Raw genomic sequence first — 7,412 nt, 5'->3', positions numbered from 1 at the left:
AGGTTGTAGTAGTGCCGAGTGAGTTGGCGCAGGAAGAAGGCAATGACACAGCTGAGTGTAGTTCCGATAGTTTTACTCACACTTCCCAGACGGATAGAGTACACCCTTCCAGCACTCCCCCTCAATATGTACCTTTCCTGGCCATCTCACTGTGTTGATTTTCCCGCCTTCTCCTATGCAACACCTCACAGTCAGTGTCCCAGGCTAGCAGCTGCGGATCCTGTCGGATAACGTGCTCAATTCGTTTCCTTGATCCTAATCCTTGCTGCCTTTCCGGCGAGATAACTGTGGAAAGTGGCTGTGACCTCTAAAGTGGCCACAGTTATCGGCTTTGCTAGATAAGTCCTTAGTTCACTCCACTAGGCTAAAGGTACTGTCACACTTAGTGATGTACCAGCGATCCCGACCAGCGATATGACGCGGTCAGGATCGCTGGTACATCGCTAAGTGGTCGCTAGTGAGCTGCCACACAGGCAGATCTCACCAGCGACATCGCTGGGGACGGGAGTCACTACTTACCTGTCACACTAGGCGATCCTGCGTCCTCCCGCCCGGCTCCACGCTCGTCGCTCGTCTCTCCACAGGAAGCGCCACAGGAAGCTGACGACGAGAAACAGTCCTGGACGTTCTTGCGCAATCAGCGATAACCAGCGGGGGAGCGGGTCGTAGGTAAGTATCAGACACAGCGATATCGCTAGCAATATCGCTATAACGTCACAAGTTATAGCGATATTGCTAGCGATATCGCTTAGTGTGACAGGCCTTTAAGGGGCCGAGTCCCCTCTGCAACCTGATCCCTCCACCTGATGACTATCAGCGTGGAACGAGGCCCACGGGTGGCCTCTGCCTATCCCGTGCATCTAGAATCCCTTCCCACTTCCAGAGAACCTTCCTTCCGTCCTCGTCCTCCTCCAGCAGCTCTTCCAGCATAGGAGCTGCTGGACACTTCCTCCCCCTAAGGGGAATCTCTCTAACTTCCCCTTCTGCTCTCCTACTCAGCCTACAAGCTCAGCCCACCTCCCAGCACCCATTCCTATCCAAACAGGGTGAGTCAATCCCTGCCTGGCCATAGTGTAAGTGTGAGGTGAGTGTCAGAGTTCTTGTCAGGTGTTCTGAGTGTGGTTGGGTGTCTCTCCCTTACCTGGGAAGTGGGATACCACACCTCTGGTTGAGGTGCAGTACCTCTGTAGTGACTGAACCCTCAGGGGCGCCACAATAGCGTTTCTGTGTGCAGCGTATCATGTGCATGCGCAAACGCATGCCAAAATGCATGTTTACGTAGCGTTTTTTATCCGCATCATCGTACGCGTTTGTATGCATTTTTGTATGCATTTATGTTGTTTATGTGCAGGTGTTCGATATGACACCATATACCCAATGAGCGTGGCTCATGGGATTTCTATATACTGTATATAGACACACTACACAGATGAAATTTTCATCTTTTGCTGCTGTATCCAGCTGCAAGATGAATCTTAGTGTGGAGAGCTTCAAGCTTAATCTTGATTTGTCATTGAAATTGACTGTTGCCTTTGCTGTGGCTTGTGAAGAAGAAAGAAGAGGAGAAAGACAGAGAAGATGTCGTCATCGCTCTTGGCAACACCCCATCGTTGAAGTCTGAGAGAGCCATGGAGCCCACCACTCGTTGTACACTGAACTGCGTGAAAACCCGGAGTACATGAGAATGTCGGAACAGAGCTTCAATGACTTGCTGCTACGTGTCCGAGGATCCATCACCAGGCAGGACACACCTACGTCGAGCAATTCCTGCTGAGGAATGTCTGTTGGTGACCCTAAGGTACGTAATGTTAAAAAAGAAACATCTGTCATTAATATTATTGTTCTAAAAGTCATGTAATGGTTTTTTTTTCACTTTTTCTGTTTCGCAGATTCCTGGCTACCGGAGACACCTTCTCATCTCTACATTTTCAATTCTGCATTGGAGTGTCCACCCTTTCAGGGATTGTTGGAGACAACTGCTATGCTTTATGTGACGTTCTGCATGAAGAATTCCTCCCCCAACCCAAAACTGAACTCTGGCTGGAAAATGCTGCAAAATGTCTGGACATTTGCAATTTTCCAAACTTTTTGGGGGGCTGTGGACGGCAAACACATTCGGATTATGAAACAATCTGGAAGCAGATCCGAGTATTGCAAAAAAATACTTTTCGATTGTTCTCATGGCGTCTGCAGATGCTGACTGTCGATTTGTCGCTGTGAATGTTGGTTCATTTGGACGAGGAAATGACTCCCAGACTTTCAAAAAACTCAGTCATGGGCCAACTTCAGCCAGCAGCGTACCCCCGGGTATAGTGACTTCTCTATCCAGCACGTTAATACAACAGATGGCCGCACAACCATCTTTCACAGTTGCTAGCGCACAGGCCACTAAAAGTCTTGTCTGGGTCTCTTCCTCATATACCGGCTCAATCAGCACCTCCAGTACATTCAGCCTCCGATAGGCTCCCACAGGTAACATCAGCAGTTATTCTCTCTTTGGTGCGATCATCACTGGAATATGTGAGGGTACTTTGACCAAACCCATAGATGACAGGATGAGGGACTCTTCTGAAAGCTGCAACTTCTTACCACCTGCTGCAGGACCTTCTGGGTTGTCCAGTGGGTTGTCATGCGTTGCCAGTACCGCGGACCTTCCTTAGTGAACAAACAGTGATCCAGGTCTCATAATATGTTCGTTCCCAAGGTCGCGTCCATTCCCCTCCTTGGGAGGTGATCTACCTGAACCACTCCTTTTGTGTTGATGTCTTGACCACATAGCTTCACTCTCATCCACACGATTCCCTTCACGAGCAGCTAGCCATTGTTTGTTGCTGTAGGACAAACGATGCTCCCATCTTCAGGTTCCATATGACTGAAAAAACTTTTGAAGATCTCAAAGGGCATAATAGTGCATTCAGATCTGGTATCCACCAAACACTTCACTTTCTGTCCTTCAAAATCAGCCTCTAGCACCAGACTGCATGAATACAAATCGTGTTATGCTAAACCCCTCTTTATACATAAAATGCTTTATATAATTCCCCTCTTTGTTAAATTGTCCTTTTTCTACAAACCAGTATATATTTTACATAGTCTGCAGTCACCCTCCTTTTTTCTCCTTTACTACTTTCTTTAATTTAACCTTCCTGCAGCTATATTAGTGTTTCCATCCTGACATGGCCATTCATACCGCATCCACCTCCCACAATGCGTTCCACTGCGTTTTATTGAGCGCGATTCCAGTAGTTCCATTGACTACATGGGGCAGAGTTCCGGGGACACAAGCTGCGATACGGTCAGAAGATATACTACCACTAGCGGACCTTACATATTTAAATGAGCCCTCTCATCCCTTACCTCACACACAAACTGGAAGCAGCGAGCAGCGAAACGGTGCCCGTCGGGTGTGAGGTAGGCACAGCCTGCTACAGGGACCTTTAGCATCATCCCTTACTCAGCACAGTTAGCTGCACGGATCAAAACACCACTTTTTACCCAGATAATGAAATCATGTGTATGAGCATTGTATTAAAAAACACTGGGATTCAGATGTAAGGGTATGGTCACAAAGACCTACACTATGTTGGTGGTGTTTATATATTGCGAGTATATTATTGTTATACAAGCATGGTTATTGCGTACTCACAAAACCCCAACCCCGCATCTTTGAAACCTACTGATATTGAGCTTTCCTAGGTTAAATACTACTTATTTATGTATTTAATATTTGTTCTACTAATGAAACTAAAACACTAAGTAGCACTTTATACTAGCACACTGAACTTTCTACTACTGTATTGGTGGTATTTAATTTGTGCTTCTAAGTATAATTTTTTTAGTGGCTGTCCCACAAATTTACTTATATTTTTGGTCCCTTCATATCTTTATTGCCATTATACTGTGCACCTCCCTCTCCTTTTGAAGTTTTTTCCCTGTCTTTTTAAATTATCTTATCAATGTCTTTTATTTTCTATAAACATGTAATTTTAAATTTAATTTTTGTGAGTTGGAATCACTTCTTGTCTGGCGGCTACTAACCGCAATAGACTAGGTTGATGTATTTGGGTTTGAAGTGTCTAACAACTACTGACCTTTTGGACATATAGGAATTCTTGTCACTACTAAGTGTGCTCAGCAGATAGGAGTTTAATGCAAGAATCTGTATTTGGCATGTGTTTAAGCTCCCTCTAGTGGCTGCTGTGGGTATAGCAACAACCAGGTCCTGAGTTGGATTATTATTATTATTATTATTATTGTTAATAATTAATGGGTTGTCCTCTTATCCTATATGCTCTATTTGTGAAAAAAAAATGATCTTTACTTCAGTCCAGTGCTGTCTCTACTACTGCTCCCAGTGAAGGGTTACCAACTCTCCAGAAATTCCTGGACAGTTTGTAAAGATAGGACACTTGTTTCTTCTGTTTGTAAAATATATTAGATGCGTCCATGATGTTTTTGAAGCTGCAGTAACTTGTACAGAATATTATGGCTAATTAGCATCATTCTACAGTTCACAGTGTGTGTAGCTAAGGTCTAAGTTTTATAGTTTTTTAAGACTGCAGGTAGACTTTGAGTGTAACTTATAGCCAAACACATTGATCCAGAGGGAGGCAAAAACCATATTAGGGGGAAAATCCCTTCCTGACACAGTGTAGCTAGGGTTTTGGTTCAGCAGGGCGAAACCTCTGAGTGGGCTTCTCAGGGCCGCCATCAGGGCATTACTGCCCTTACTGGCATATGGGGCCCAATGAGCAGAAGGGGCCTGCAGTGGACCCCCTCTCCTCTGCTCACCATGCTCTAGCGGCTGGATTCTGCCGGCTCAGTAACTGCCCGTACTTCCTCTGACGCATGGGCAGTTAAAATTTGTTGCTGTGCGGGACATTTCCGCACATCAACATTTAACAGTTGCTGGCCAATCACAGGCTGGCAGCTGATGTCATCGGAGATGTCGTTGGTGTATGACGTCACTGTCATATGCTGGAACGACTCTGGGGCTGCATTATACCCCTAAGGGGCTGCATTATATCCCTATGGGAAAGCATTATACCACTATGTGGGAGCATTATATTATGGGGGTGCATTATATTATGGGGTGCATTATACTTCTATGGGGCTGCATTATACACCTATGGGGGAGAGTTATATTACGGGGTGCATTATAATCCTATGGGGTTGCATTATACCCCTATGATGGAGCATTATACACATATGGGGTAGCATTATATTATGTGGATGCATTATACCCCTATGGGGCTGCATTATACCCCTATGGGGGAGCATTATTTTATGGAGATGCATTATACCATTACGGGAAGCATTATATTATGGGGCTGCATTATTGTTAGAATCTGTTTAGTTTGTGACTATTCACCATTTTATTGTGGTAATCGGGCTACTGGTCTTTTTCCTCTGGTGCTGGGTTTGTCTTGGGTCAGGTGATTGTATCACTCTTTATTAACCTGCACCTGCCTCCCAGTCTTTGCTGGACAACAGTATTAATCCGCTTGAGTTCTGGCTTGGTGCTTTGCTTTGCCTTCTGTGTGCTTTAATTCGTGCCTTGCTGGGACCTCTGGTTCTGCTAGTCTTAGTTTCCCTTTTCATTTTGTTTCTGCAGCCTTCTCTGTGTTTTCCATTAGGAGATGACCCGTTTTTGTACCCAGTCCTTAGATCTTTCAGGGACCCCCAGTCCCCTTATCTATAGGTCTTCGCTTGAGATTAACCTAGGATCGTCGGTGGGTCTATTCGCAAGGAATGAGTCACCCACTCCATCGTAGGGTATCAGTCTAGTCATAGTGCAGGGTCAGTTTTCCCCCTTCTACCCTATTCCTGTAACAATTATACTATGGGGTGCATTATACTGTAGGGGTGCATTATACTGCTGTGAGGCTGTGAGGCTGCATTATACTATGGGGGGTGCATTATACTGCTATGGGGCTGTATTATACTATGGGGCTGCATTATACTGCTATAGGGCTGCATTATATTGTAAGGGGGTGGCATTGCTATGGACAGTAGAGACAAGCTTCCCCTTTAAGAGACAGCACCCCCTTGGTTAGTGCAGTGGGACATTCTGCGCTTCCCTGCTGTAAAGGCTGTTTTGTTTCATCTGCCAGACTACAAAGGGGAGGGGCTGCTTTTCTGTGTGTAGAAGAGACCCGAGATTTCTGCAGGAAGCAGGTGTGCCTGCATGAGCTGTGAGGAAAAGAACGTTTAGTCTGCAACTGTGACTTTGTAAACTATTCTGGGTATTAAAAGGTGGCTTTCCTGTCTTGCCATGAGAAGCCACGAAGAAAGGACAAGAAAGGAACCCAGAGGAGGAATCCATCGTTCCTAGGAGCATCATTGAACTTGCACACAAGGAAAACAGAGCTTCCAGGAAGAAGTGCGCACCATCTTGCAAAGCTTCAGGGGCCCCCGGGAATGGACTGAGATACCAGCTACTGTGAATGTTAACCACGTGTGCGCACATGTTTAGGGCTTAGGATAGGCTGCAATAGACAGAGCACGGTAGCAGTGTGGCCGGAGTAGCAGCGACCAGGTAGATTATAGTTAGAGTAGCAGCATACTGTACTTTATAGTATTGTTTTGCCTTTTGAAAGAATACACTGATCCCAGCTAGAGAATATCACTTTTGTAAATTGTTTTATGTCATTGCATACCCCTGTGTACACTTTCCTAACGCTGCATTCCTTGCGTGTAAATAAATTAACCCTTTGTTGCTTGCACCTCATCTTGTGCACCGTAGTCTCCCTGCATTGTGGTGGTCACCGGGCCATCGCTTCAAGACCACTATGGGGGTGCATTATACCATTATGGGGGTGCATTACACCACTATGGGGGTGCATTATATTATGGGGTGTGTTATACTACTATGGGGCTGCATTATACTATGGTATGCATTATGCCACTACAGGGGTGCATTATACCACTATGGTGGTGCATTATATTCTGGGGCTGCATTATAACACTAAGGGGCTGCATTATACTGCTATATATGACTATGGGGGTGCCTTATACTGCTATGGGGCTGTGTTGTACTGCTATATATGACTATGGGATACATTATACTATTATGGATGACTATATATGTGATCAGGTGATGGGAACTGTTAATGTATGATTGGTGAGGACATGGTGCAGAAGAGTTTTTCCAAGAGGGTGGTGGGACTGTGGAAGGTTTAAGGGGTGGAGGCGGGTCTAGGGTGGAGCCTAGGTGGAGTTTCAAGGGGGCCCTGAAAATTTTTCCAATATGGGGCCCATTAACCTTGGTTACAACTATGGTGATGCACCCTAATAGTGGATGTAGGAAAGCCTCAGCAGATGACTGCTGTTGCTGAAAATAATCTACTATATAATCGTCTAATTCTGTCTGTAACGGAAATCCTGCATCGCTGATTAGTCGTGCCTGGCCG

Source organism: Dendrobates tinctorius, unplaced genomic scaffold (assembly GCF_039654945.1).
Source record: "Dendrobates tinctorius isolate UK_male_01 unplaced genomic scaffold, ASM3965494v1 ptg000044l, whole genome shotgun sequence".
NCBI classification, from domain to species: domain Eukaryota; kingdom Metazoa; phylum Chordata; class Amphibia; order Anura; family Dendrobatidae; genus Dendrobates; species Dendrobates tinctorius.
This window is presented reverse-complemented; position numbering follows the sequence as displayed.